Below are 15082 nucleotides of genomic sequence, written 5' to 3' on the forward strand. Positions count from 1 at the left end.
GTCCTTGATATTTGCTACATGTTTCAATTAGGTAAAATGTTTCAAATTGTTTTATAATTCAAGAACAAATTATATTGTTGATAGTCTGATATATAAACAAACATTCATACATATATATGAATAAATGTATATAAATATAGTTTCTGACTATTTCAAACGCGAGTTATTTATACTTGAAATTCCAACCATTTGCCAAGTCTAACTATTTTTCGTAAGTATAAATAAAAACACCATTGAAAATAAGTATATATATCTAAACGTATATATGTGTAGTTAAATATAACACCTATATATATATACATATATTTATGTATATTATTATATATTATATATTTTGCTCTGTTAGTAGCAGTTATTGTACTTTATTTCCACAGCTGTGACTTTCACTTTCAGAATCTTTTCAAAAGCAGATGTTGTGTTGTATAATGCGGATAGTTAATATATTCAATTTAAGTTAAGCAATTAAGAGATATTTTTTACATATTCTGTGAATTGTTGAAGCTACTTTTTAATTATTTATTTATTTTTTAAATAAATTTCACAACCGGTTTTCATTCTGCGCTAATACATAAATTAATAAAAAAACACTGCTAAAGAAAAATATGGCAACAATGTAAACTAAAACAAGTAACATTTTATAACATTTTATACTCTTGCAACTTGCAGAGAGATCAAAGACCGGGAAATTCCCCCAGGTGTAAAATTTTAACCAGAGGATCGGAAACAAAGTATTTTTATATATACGTATGTACACTACATATGTATGTATATATAATAGTCACATATTTGTTAGAAAAAAGAAAATTATTATATGTAGTATATGAGAGATGGGGTAGTATCGATCCGATTTTATCTATTAAATTTTATCATGCCACATACTAAAAAATGTTCCCTGGGTTTCATTAAGGTACCTCACATACAATCATATTCAGTAAATTCAGCCGTTTGTTCGAAAATCCGAATATTAGTTATATGAGGTGTAGGTCCAGTTTTTGCCCAATTGTATCTATTTTAGGCACAAAGATACATTGTTATGAGTAAAACACGCTCTGTAATTTTCATCGAGATAACTCACATATTGGCCGTTATAGGCGGTAGGAAGTCACTCGGAAGTTCGACTATCTTTAATTAGGTATAGGAGGGTTAAGGGAAGTTCGACTCCAATTCAACCCATTTTTGATACACAAAATTACTATTATCAGGAAAGGATTCTCTCTGATATATCCCATACGTGAACCGATATTTTCCGCCAAAAGTGAACTATAGATACGGGGGTCCACATATTTGGTACCCAGGGTTTTGAACAGCTTTGATTCCATTCATAAAATTTTTGGACATAAAGTGGCATACTTCAAAGGCATATTATTCGTGCAAAATTGTAATAAAGAATCAAGTGGAATTAAGAATTGTGTTATATGGGAAGTAGGCGTGGTTGCAGTCTGATTTAACTCATATCTACACTGTAATATAGAAATATAGGAATATCCGTGACATACCATCTTAGTGATAAAATTTATTGTCACTGGCGTATTTAGTTATTGAATTATTGCGTTTTTAGTAGTTTTGAACAGTACCGTTATATGGGGAGTAAGCGGATCCCTACGGTGATCCATCTACGAACTCGTAATTTTTTTTAAAAAGGAATGCGCATAACACTCAGTTCATCGAGATATCGCACGGACGGACGGACGAACAGACAGACAGTCACCCGGATTTCAACTCGTCTCTTCAACCTGATCATTTATATGTATGTATATACAACCCTATACCTATCTCGATTAGTTTTAGGTGATACGTACAACCGTTAGTAGAACAAAACTATTTAAGTCTGTAGCAACTGTATACAAACTGTTTTTGATAGGTTAATTTGTGTGATAGCTAGAAGCTACAATGATCCGAACTGAACAATATTTTCAGAGATTGCATCATTGCTTTGGATAACAACCCTAGCCAAATTTGGTGGAGATATCCCGTCAAATGACAAAGTTTCCCATACAAGGACTTGATTTGGATGGGTCAGTTTGTAGGGCAACGATATTCTATAGTGGTCTGATCTGAACAAATCTTTCGGAGATTAGACTACACCTTTAGTTAATAACCTACATTAAATATCTTGAGAATATTTCATCATTTAAGATAGTTTCCCATACAAACAATTGTTTCCAATCGCTCAGTTTGTATGGCAACTAGAATGTGCTATAGTGGTCCGATATCGGCGATTCCGACAAATAAGCAGCTTCTTAGAGAGGCAAGGACGTGTCCAAAATTTAAGATCGATATCACAACAACTGAAGGACTAGTTTGCGTATATACAGACTGACAGACGGGCATAGCTAAATCAACTCAACTCCTCATGTTGATCATTTATGTATATATTTTATAGGATCCCAGGCATGTTACAAACCTTATTTCAAAATCTTCTGACCATCATAGTTTAATTACAAATTGAATGCAATATCCTCGGAACAAACTTGTATACCTTATCACAACCATCCTCCAAGCGAAAAAACACACTCAAATTTTTCTTTCAATTTCTAGATTACATTATTTCAAAAATTACTAACTGCATTTCCCATTAACGATAAGTTTGTTGTTATTTCCTTATAAATCTACGTATGTATGCTCCAGAAATACAAGTATGTGGTGACACCAACACTTGAGGTGGTAGCCCGGTTTTTAAGTGGCTCAAAATTGATAAAATCACATTATAGACATATGACAGCACGTCATTTCTTGGTGCTTTATTTATAACAACAATAACAACAGAGAGCGGCAAAAATTATATTTTTACATAACCGATTGCTTAACACTCTAATGAAATCTAATTAGTGAGAGCTCCACTAGGTGAATAGTGTTTATAGATAATAGTGAAGATTAAAAGAGCGTGTTATTTCTATTTATTAGAATATATACAAGTAGTACGAGTATACTGTATATAGATAATACATAGATATCTTGTATAAACAAATATTTGTATAAGTATTTCCTTCTATATAATATATTTCTCAATATACATATGTAAATACAAATATCCAAAGTGGGCACTTTAGGGTTAATAACATAGTAAACTCTGCTTAAAAATTGCTTCTACATATGAAGACTCTTATGCATTCAGAAGCCGTAGCTGAGAAATCATCGTAGCTGAGAAATATCGTGTGATATCACACCGTTAGACGCTTCCTGTGGAGTTACATGTAAATGACACGTAAAGTCTAAAGTCCATACGGACAATTCTGTTTCGATTCAGACCTTTGAGCAAATCATCACAATGAATGAGTGCCATTCGCCAGTTAACAGTCGAAATACTCGAACGAGTCATCGAAAATTGGACTGAACGTCAATCTGAGATGTAACCGCGGCCAACATTTAGAAGAGATAATCTTCAAAAAATAAATGCCACAGAATGTTTTCTCGAATGATAATAAGCATTCCCCAATAAATTTGAAATTTTTTTTTACAAAAGTAGGCAACCTCGAAATGGATCACCCTTTATATTCGTACTAGTCTTCTGTTTTTGAGACATCGATGTGAAATTTTGCATACGTCTTTTTCGATCTAAGAAGAACGATTCATCGGAACCATTCATATCCGACCACTATAGCAAATAGCTCCCGTGCTAACTGATCAAAAACCATTTCTTGTACAGAAAACTTTTTTACTTGAAAATACATCTTCGTGAAAATAAAAAATTAAGTTCTTGAATGGAATCTTTTGTATTTGTGCAGAGTATATATTATACATTGTAGTTTCTTTGAAACTGGAGTTAACGTTTTTTTTTTTATTTTTTTGATAATACCGAGAAAGAGATAGCCGTAAATGTACATATAGGTAGTGTATAATACTTTTGGCCTTGTTAAGAATAATAAAGAAAGATACTGACTCATTAATTGACTTGTCATCGAATGGAATCAGTCGGACTTCCCTATTTACACACAAACATACACATATGTACATATGATTCATCACTTAACTTCGTTTGTGATTACTTTGAGCCAAGGTGTTGTACTATATACATTAGGGTGTGTCATTCTGAGTCAACCTTTTTTTCAACTGAAAAACAGGTTTAAAACTTTCGAAAATGTGAAAAAGAAAGTCACTCAAAAGATGAGCTCTTAATATTAATATTAAGAGGTGCCTGTTTCAAATTTTCTGTTTTCCATATAAATTACATGGAAAAAAAATAATTTTTTTGTGGTGGTTATTGTGCGGAGGTTATTATATGTGCACGCGATTTTCGATTTTCGAGTAGAATCGTAGCCGCTGTCTTTCAATTCGCTGAACTATGTCAATGTCGTCGTATATCTCGTACAGCTCATCCTTCCATCGAATGCGATATTCGCCGTGGCCGACGCCCAAAGGACCATAAATCTTTGGCAGAACATTTCTTCCGAAAACTCGTAACGGCGACTGATCGGTTGCTGTCATCGTCCAAGCCTCTGCACCATATAGCAGGACGGGAATTATGAGCGACTTATAGGGTTTGCCTTTTGTTCGTAGAGAGAGGACTTTACTTTTCAATTGCCTACTCAGTTCGAAGTATCACCTTTTGCAAGAGCAATAACATCTTATAAACCATCTGATCAAATTTGACTCAGACTCGATCACTTAAACCGCACACCGAATCGATATTTCTATCTATTATTTCTTAATTTATGTTCTTGCGAAATTGGATATCCATGGAAATATTTGCCTCCCAATTTTTCCAAAGAAAAAGTTTTCAACAACGAATTTGCTCGAGGTTTTGTGTTTCCAATGGAGTCCCTGCAACTGAATCGTTTTAAATGTATCAGAAGTGTTTTTGGGAGTTTCGTTTATAATGAACAAAAGCATTTGAGTGGCACAAAACATTGAGTGAAGGTCGTGAAGTTATAGCAAACTAGGCTCATTCTTGTCGGCCACTCACCTCTGTTAATGACGAAAACATCAAAATAAATCTTCATAAAAAAGGGCTTAAAAGTCGTCATGTTGGCATCAGAGAGATAGCCGAGGATCTCAACAACTCCTACGTCTCGACTAAAGACATTTTGGTTAATATTTTGGATAAGAAGCGTGTCAATCCTGGCTCATACTAAAAGACCTGAAGCTTTTGCAAAAATGACATCGAGTAGAGTAGAGATGCGTGATAATGTAGCTAAGGGCCCTAGATTCATCAAACACATCATTACTGGTGACAAAACGTAGGTTTATGAATATGACGTCGAAGCTGTCCAATTATCTAGTGAATAGCCCTACAAAAATGAGTCGAAACTGAAAAAACCAAAATTCGCTGAAGGCATTGAAGGCCATCCTAGCCGAACCTTACAACAAGTGTATGGAAAATGGAAAATTGGAGCATTGGCTTACTTATATTGCCTCAGGAGCTTAGTTTGAATACTACTAATAGCAAAGATTTGTATTAAAAGGCGTGACAATTTTGTTTTAGTTCGGGTCAAATTTGACCCCTATGAACCAATGTGAGCACAACTTGTGGAATAGCAGCAAGCTTTACCAAACTTTTTGGAGGATATAACAATCTTATCACTTATCAGTTATCAATTTGGTAGTTCATATGACGAAATCTGAGAGATATCAGACTGAAAAAATATGAAAAGAACTACTTAAAACTCAAATTTTTTTTTACCGGTTTCCGTTAGTAAGTACATAAGAAAACACACAAGATTTCGTTATCTATAAGGACTTCGTATCCCACAACACAAGCGCATATAATACTGCGTTTTGAATACATCCGAAGGATATAGAAAGACCAACCGATGAAAATGGAAAAAGAAACGACACTTTCCACAACTGCCGGTTCTACGTTACCGAAATTAACCTGGATTTTATCTAATCTAATTTGGATAGTTAAGTCATAGTTAGTCAGATTTTTCAGATTTAGTTAGATTTTCTTTTTATTTGAGTTCACTAAACCGTCGTCGACATGAAGTCAACATAATTAAGTAAACAATAGAACAGTTCCGACAACTCAGAAGTTAACCCGAGAGAATATTGTATATATAGTATTATCGATGAAACTACATCTAAATAAATAAATTGATCCAATATTAAATATGTAAATATCGGGTTTTTCAATAGGGACGCTACAAAAGTAGACCGATAGGGACAGCAAACGACGCCACATTTTTTTCCACTCTTTTGACATTTATCTTCAGTAAGGTTCGGAGTCATTGGCCTCAACTTTACGAGCACTACGTCCAATTTATGATCGTCATAATCGTCCTGTCAGATCAACAATTGAGCGTCTAGGGGAAAAATTTTAATCCACAAGTACAGTTGAAAATGTTCCCGTGCCAGTGAGGCAAAGAAGTGCGCGTAGTTTCGAGAATTTACTCACACGTCGTTCTCAAGCGATGGGGATCTTCGTGACTAATTTTGCACAGATTTTGGCCTACATCCTTACAAGATCAAATTGACGCAAAACTGAAGCCGCTTGACCACCAGAATCGTCATATGTTCGTGAATTTGGCTGAGCAACAACTTGAAAATGATCCGGATTTACATCGAAAAGTCGTCTTCTGGGATGAGCCTCAGTTCATTTTCATTTCAGACTGAATGGCTTTGTCAATAACCAAAATATGTGTTATTGGTCAGCCAGCAATCCACACGAACCCCATGTGTCACAATTGTATCCTGAAAAAATTATGGTTTGGTGGGGTTTATGGGCCGGCGGCATCATTGGGCTGTACGGAAGAAGATCAAGACCAGCACGTTACTGTGAATTGGAATCGCTACCGTTCAATGATAACCGAATATTTTTGGCCCGAATTGGATGATATGGGCTTAGACAATATGTGGTTATAACAGAACGACGCCACAAGCCACAAAGCGAATGTTATAATCGATTTATTGAAAACTATGTTTGGTGAATGTGTTATCTCACGAAATGGCCCACTCAAATGACCGCCTCGGACGTGCAATTTGACGCCGTTCGACTATTTCCTGTGAGGCTACGTCAAGTCAATGGTCTATGACAACAAACCAGCGCCGATTGATGAACTGCGTACGAATATCGAACGTGAAATTGCAGCAGTATACTGATCTTCGATGGCATTTCAGTTGGTCGCAAAATATTTGAAACCATTGTCAAAAGCTTCAAAGTCTTGTAATATTAGTTTGTATGAGTATCAGACCACTTTTTGCTACAGAGCTACTAAAATAATAAACTTGCTAAAAGAAATTCATTCTAGAAAGTATCTTTTTAGCAGAAGTCATTGAACTTGATCGTAGTCTCTAGAAGATAGCCAAAATTTGACAGCTCATCGATAAACTGGACTGTGAAAACAGCGTTCATTCACAATGAACTTAGAAATTGAAGTGGATCCCTACTGAGACATTTGTAACTAACCTAATTAAGTTCGATAGGTTTGAAGATTGTAAGACTGAAAATATACATATGCAGCTATAAACAAGTATTTGTTTTAGCATATTCTATATGAATATTTATATGTAAGCAGATATCAACGCTAAAGATCGTTCCATTGATAAATGTGGCAAGCAGCAATGAATACCGCATGAATGGCGTGACTTAACGGCAAACCTGTAACCAACACCTGTGCTGCATATTTCTGTATAGTGTACATTGAATCTGGCATCTAACTATGCAATAAACCAGCAGTTAGCAGCAATAAGCCGGCGGTGGAGCGTTGCAAGAGCAGACAGCAGCAGCAACTACGTAGAATGTGGCCAAGCAACATATCGAGTGTTTTTTTTGAGTGTTTCGAACGCGTAATGATTACAGGGTCAGCAACGCACTTAGAAATAAAGGCAAAAAATGGCAATACATCAACAACGGCGGCACTGACACTTACAACTTTTATTGTTGTTGCCATTATATTTTTTTTTTTTTTTTTGTTTTGCTAACAACTTTCAAATGCGTTGTGGGACAGTCGCCGGTTATGGTAGGAGGCGCGCCAACTTTGTTAATTTATGCACATTTTTAAGCAGCGGCACGCACAATATATTGATTTTCTGCGCTTTTTGTTTGTTGAATTATATAATTTTATGTAACTTTTCGTTGGCATCACACGCGGTCAGCAAATATTTTTGCACTTTTTTATATAAAATCCACATTGCACATGCGTGAGACTTTTTGGCGATTTTTAAATTATTTTATTTTTATTTTTTTTTTTGTTATATTTTTTAATTTTTTTTATTTTTTTATAAAATACATTTTTTTTTTACCTAAACTTTTTTTTTTAATTATGTAACTTTTCGCTGGCAACACACGCGGATTGCATATGTTAAATAAAATATTATTTTGCATCTATTATTTCAAAACGAATAGTATTAATTTTTTTTTTAATTTTTTGTGTAAATTTTTTTATTTTATTGTACATAATTACATACACTGTCATGTACCCGACTTTTTGACAATTTTTAGATTTTAATTTTTTTTCGTAAATTTTTTTTTATTTATTTGTTTTTATTAATTTTTTTAAATTTGTTTATTTAATAATCTTGTGTTTTATTAATTTTATTTATTCCCTTTTTCAATTAAAGTTTATAATGCTCAAAACAGAAATGTTAATTTTTATTTTTCATATTTTTTTTCATAACGCACACTGTGCATGTTTTTTAATAGTTTTCCATTTTTCATCGCGTATTTTGGATTAAAATTGAATAATATTTATTTTTTTTTTGTTTTATTTATTTTTATTTATTATTTTTTAATTTTATTATTTATTTTTTTTATTGTTATTACACATTTATTATTTACTTTTTATTTTTAATTAATGTGTAAATTTTCAAAAAAAAAATAGTTTTAATTTTTTACACATTTTTCTTTCTTTTTTTCACGGTTTTTAAATTTTCAGTTTATTTATTTTTTTGTTTTGTTAATATTTATAATTTTTTAAACTATATTTTACAAAAAGAAAATATTAATTATTATTTTTAGTATTTGTATTTAATTTACACTGTCCACACCACTTTTGATGAGTTATAAACATTTTAAATTTTTTTATTTTACTTTATTTTTCGTTTTATTTATTTTTATATAATTTATAATCTATATAACAAAATATTATTTCTTTTTATAACTTTGACACCATTTTAAAAAAAAGTAAAAAATAAATTATATGCCAATAAATGAAAGGAAAAATAAAAAAATGCATAAAAAGTGTAAGAAATAATTAAAAAAAAAACAATAAACAATTTAAAAAAAAATAATTTAAAAAAACAATAAAAAGTTATTTTAATTATTTTTTTTTTACATTTTTTATTTTTCCTTTCATTTATTGGCATATAATTTATTTTTTAGTTTTTTAAAATGGTGTCAAATTTATGAAAATAAATAATATTTTTTATGTATTTTTTAATTAATTTGTATATCATTTTTTTTAACAAATTTACTTTTTCAAAAGAAATAATAATTTTAATTTTTCATATTTTTTTCTGGAAACTTTAATTTATTGTGATTTAATTTTAACTAATTTTGTATATTTTTCATGAATTATTATTTTTAATGAAATTTTTTTAACTTACACTACCTACGCAATTTTGACGATTTTTAATATTTTATTTTTTGTTTTATTTATTGGCATTTATTATTTTTTAATTTTTTTATTTATTCAATTTTCTTGATTGTTATTACGCATTTATTGTTTATTTATTTTTTTTTAAATAAGGTGTAAATTTACAAAAAAAAATAGTTTTTATTTTTTACACATTTTTCTAATGTTATTTATTACGCATGGATTTTTCAGGATTTTTAATTTTTCAATTTTTGCAATTAGTTTAAAATTATTTTTTATTCTTTGTTTTTTTTTTTGTTTTATTTTTGTTTTGTTTATTTATTAATTTAATTTAATTTTTTACTTAAGATTTGTTTAATTTTTAATGTATTTTTTTATGTTTGCAAATTATCATGGCAATTTGCTTAAAATTATTTTTAATTTTTAAAATTTTGTTAATTTTTATTTTTAATTTTTTGTTTTTTTTACTTTTTATAACTTTTTTTACTATTTTTAAATTTAATTTTTTCACTTAAACACTTTTCTCTATTTTTCACTTTAACATTGTTTTCTATTTTTTTAAGTTATGTATTTGTAATGTTTTTTTAATAGTTTTTTATTTTGTTTCTTTTTACATTTTTTAATTTAATTCTTTCATTTTAAGTTTTTTAATTAAATATTGCATTTTTGTTTGCCTTTTTCACTTCAACTCTCACACACAATTTATTTCGGATTGACAATCGCCGCCGCAGCTATTTACACACACGCACTCGTGGTTTGCATTGGCTAAACAAAAACAGACTTGCTGACACTGCAGCAGCGCGACCGCATTGCGGCTAATGCACACAGCCCAGAGCCATTCACCGCATGGATCATGTTGTTTTTGGCATTCCGGGGATTGTTTGTGCTTTTTTTTTGGTATTTTCCGTTGCACACATGTATTTTTGGCTATCCGCTAGAGCTCGCCGCACATTTCAAGTTGCACGAGTATGCAGATTGGTGTGTGCTGTTGCACGGTGCCACACTTGAGATTTTCGCAGTTCGTTCACTGTTCCCTAAGATTTGAGGTTTCGCAATTTGCTACTTATCTACATACATCCCTCCAACAAGTGTATATGCATACATTGGTGTTTATGTGTGGGTGTTTTTGTATGTGTATGTGTGCATGTGGACATTTTGATTTATTTTAACCGGTAACAGTGAGCCATAATTGAAATTATCAACATGTTATTAGACATTAATAAACTTTCGATGGTTGCAATAAAATGCGTAATCACCTTGTTATCTTTATAAGCAGGTACATACGCTTGTACATACATACAAGTATGTATTATGATTGCAATTGAACACCTTTTTTGTAGTTGTTATACTTATTTCTTTGTTTTGTTTTTATTTTTAAACGGGAAGAAAGGAGTACACAGCGAAAAGAAAGCAAAAAAATTACCACAAAAACGACAATAAAAAAATTTAACAACAACAACAATAAAAATTATCTTAAAAAAACAACAACAAAAATGAATACCAAAAATTCGAAAAAAAAACGAAAAATTTATAAGAACCTAACAACAAACTTTATTAAAACAACAACAACAAAAAAATAATATCCAAAAAATTAAAAAAACTTGAACGAAAGCAAAAAATTGTTTAAAAGTAACAACAACAAAAAATATTAATAAAAACAACAAAAATTAATAAAAAACAAGCAAAAACTATTTTAAAAACAACAACAAAAATGTATACAAACAAAAAACAAAAACTATTTTAAAAACAACAACAAAAATTTATACAAACAAAAAAAAAATGATCGAAACCTCAAAAACAATAACAACAAAAATTATTTAAAAAAGCAATAACCAAAACATTAGTATCAAAAATTTCAAAAAATATAAACGAATATTAAAAAAATTATTAAAAACAACAACAACAAAATGATTTCATAAATAAACAACAACAAAAACTTATAAAACAAAAAACGAAAAATAATATGAAAGAAACCAAATAAATACATAGCAAAAAGAACACAAATTAAAGAAATAACAACAAAAAACAAATAATAAAATAAAATAACGAAATAATATTAATAACAGAGAACAAAGCAACATATTATAAAAAGAACAACAACAAATATTAATAAAAATTACAACAAAAAATTAAAAATAAAAACAAAAAGAAATAATAAATATGAGAAAGAATGAAAAAAATTAAAAGAAATAAAAAAATTTTAAAAAGCAACAACAACAAAAGTTAGTAATAGAAAACAATGAAAAAATGAATTTAAAGCGCAACGACTAAAATTAAAAAGAGAAAATAATAATAAAAACTACAACAACAAAAATTTAGAAAAACAACAAAGAAAAAAATTAATAAAATGCAAAACGAATAGAGAACAGCAAAAGAAAAAACGAAAATATAGAAAGGAAGAATATTAATAAAAACAACAACAACCGAAATTGTAAAATATAATGAAGAAGAAAGTTTGTATAATAAACAAAAACAAGTGTTGCTTAAAACACCAAGCAAAGCCCTAAAACACGAATTATTAATATTTTATTTAATGCCCACATACACATTCACACGCATATGTATGTATAGACGCGTAAAATAAAAGTACCGCCGCGCGATCACAAGACACGACGTTTGCGTTTTGGTTAGTCCGTTCGGTCTGCTGCTTATTAGACAATGCACAACGATTGAACGCACGCACGTAGACACTTCACTGCTTTGGTCACTTCTTCGTTTTAAGTGTGTGTTTCCTTAGTTAATTTATTTGTAATAATTTAATCACCTTTCTTTTCGCGTTTGAACGTCCGTTCACAATTTTCCAATTATACGTCGTTTTGCGCCAAGTTCGCTACTTCGTTCGCGTGTATCGAGTTCAACAGTCGTCAACTAACTGCTCGTCGTCGTCACCGACAATTGCTGATCACTAGTACTGGAGCTGGAGCTGAACGGAGCTGGCTGCTGTCTGTTAGCTGTTTTGCTATCTGCGGCGGTCGTCGTTGCCGTCGTCGTCGTCGTCGCGTTCTCGTTGCTGTTGTTGGTCGCTGTCGATATTGACTGCCGTTAATACGTATGTAAATATTTAGGTACAGCTGATGTGTTGCCTGATCGACATTTCGGAAGTTGGCCAAAAGCACCGCATTGTGTGTGTTGTGTCTGCGCCGGCGATAAGAGTGACCAGTTCATAAATCTTAAGGTACGCGAGTGCTTTACTAGTTGTTAAGCAAAATATTTACTGCATTTAAAGATATTACCTATTGAAGTTTGAAAAAAAATCCCCTCAGCACTCACGCGGGTAAGATAATGATTTTGGGGGTGGCAATATGTCAAAAATGCAGGGGGTGAAGACTACATGGGAACATCTACACACTTTCCTCAACGTCCAGCTTTCGCCAAACTAAAGTTGAACCCCGCGAATTGGCTGGAGTAGATATTATATTGATATCATCGGCCTCCTGCGCCGTTAGTTCTGCTTTTATCAGACTGGACAAGGAAGCAAAGCGAATGGGTCTGACAGTGAACGAGGGCAAGACGAAATATCTCCTGTCATCAAATAAACAGTCGCCGCACTCGCGACTTGGCTCTCACGTCACTGTTGGCAGTCATAACTTCGAAGTTGTAGATAATTTCGTCTATCTTGGAACCAGTGTAAACACCACCAACAATGTCAGCCTGGAAATCCAACGCAGGATAACTCTTGCCAACAGGTGCTACTTCGGACTGAGTAGGCAATTAAGAAGTAAAGTTCTCTCTCGACGAACAAAAACCAAACTCCATAAGTCACTCATAATTCCCGTCCTGTTATATGGTGCAGAGGCTTGGACGATGACAACAACAGATGAGTCGACGTTGTGAGTTTTCGAGAGAAAAGTTCGGCGAAAAATGTATGGTCCTTTGCGCGTTGGCCACGGCGCATTCGATGGAACGATGAGCTGCATGAGATATATGACGACATTGACATAATTCAGCAAATTAAAAGACAGCGGCTACGCTGGCTAGGTAATGTTGTCCGAATGGACGAAAACACTCCAGCGCTGTTGTTAACTCGGCTATAATCGCGTAAGCGGTGTCTACGCCAATAAAGAAGAAGAAGAAGAAGAGATTGTAGCCAGCTCTAGACACTTGACGGCCATGAGCTCGCGAAAAATCAACATATTTACCTAATATAACCTAAGCTATGATATTTTTTTGTATTTTTACAAGTAGTAACATACATATGTATGTAAGTCTGTTTAGGACTTGAAAGTTTAGAGCCCTCAAAAAGTCCAACCTTTCACATTTTTTCTGGGAAAATGGAAATGGGAATTAAATTTCTCTTTCAGATATTATTAAACACAACAATATTCAACTAGATACGTGCGATAGTCTCCATACCATCATCTCCCAGTTGGAAAAACATAGTTTACCGACTGACCCAAATGCTTTGACACTAAAGCGGATCCCGTTTCCACAACAGTCGGGTCTACGTAACCGGAACGGACCCGGATTTTTATCCGGCCAAGGAGTGTCAACACGGCAAATTTCTGCCGCTACAACAACAACAATACTAAAGTGGATTGAACAAGGTTTTTTAACGTTCTATCAAATTAGTAACGTTTTCAAGCCCTTAAAATGTACCTTAAGCCAAAAAAATTATAGATTTTCTTAAAATTTTAGTCTGAACAATTAATACAGTGGTGGTCAAAACATTTGCAACCAAAATCAAATATTTGTTTCTACCATTTTTTTTGTTGCTAAAGTAATGTAGAAAGTATCTATTTTGGGAAAAATTGGATCGTATCATGTGGAAAACCAATTGCTATTCCCCTGAATACATCAACATTAAGATAGATAGTATTAAATTTCATAAACTGCATGAAAAGATCAGCGAATCTTCCTTGCTTATTAAAATTCAACGAAATGAACTTTCCGAAAGATATGTTTCGAATCCAGGTTACATCATTTGTCTCCAGTGATGGATTTGCATTGGTTTCGTAGCTTAGCCAACAAATAGATGGAAATACCAAGATCTGTATACTGCTTAGCTAATAAATATATGGAAATACCAAGATTTGTATACCATAATTCTAAATCCAAAATCTAAACTGAAATTCGTGATAAAGTTCTCATAAGAACAGCTATCAATTTAATCGCAACAGTGCGCAGATCTACACAATTTTAATAGGTCCAGTATTTACGAGAAAGGCGATTCCCACAACAGCCGGTTCTACGTTACCGGAATTAATTCGGATTTTATCCGGCCACGGGCTGTACTTTCGGAAGTTTAACCTCAAAAAATCATCAAAGAAAATTGCAGTAAGTTGCGCTCAGATTTTATCGAAAGAATTCTTCGTTTTCACTCGAACTTCATATTTTATATGGGGGAATTTTTATTATAAATTGCCGTATACTCAAAAGGTGAATTCAGATAAAACAAATAGTTTACGATGACTTTTTCTACTAGTTCCACCATGATGTTGTTGTTGTTGTAGCGGCAGAATTGTGTTTTTGATCGAAAAAGATCAGAGTCCGTTCGGGTTACGTAGACCCGACTATCGTGGGAACGGAGTCCTGCCACGATTAAGTCATGCCATCACGTCATTCTACTGAGAAAAAAGGAATATGTTTTTTTACTAAAAAAAAATAATAATTTA

At 32.2% G+C, this 15082-nt stretch overlaps 1 protein-coding gene across 5 annotated transcripts in view; it reads right to left on the reverse strand.

The window, feature by feature from the left end:
* Nucleotides 1-15082, reverse strand: part of LOC120769442 — an 83479-nt gene that overhangs the window by 68115 nt on the left and 282 nt on the right. For 2 of the 5 annotated variants that reach the window (XR_005704845.1, XM_040096425.1), the window contains exons 1-2: nt 12016-12358; nt 10727-10825 (exon numbers count right to left, since the gene is read on the reverse strand). The exons of 1 other annotated variant lie outside the window; for it this stretch is intronic. The gene's annotated coding sequence lies outside the window, so the exon portion shown is untranslated. Of the gene's footprint in view, nt 1-10726; nt 10826-12015; nt 12359-15082 lie in introns of those variants that run through there. 2 more of the 5 variants (XM_040096428.1, XM_040096426.1) reach the window with 2 other exon arrangements.

The sequence above is a fragment of the Bactrocera tryoni genome, chromosome 2 (genome assembly GCF_016617805.1).
Source record: "Bactrocera tryoni isolate S06 chromosome 2, CSIRO_BtryS06_freeze2, whole genome shotgun sequence".
In the NCBI taxonomy this organism is placed as follows: domain Eukaryota; kingdom Metazoa; phylum Arthropoda; class Insecta; order Diptera; family Tephritidae; genus Bactrocera; species Bactrocera tryoni.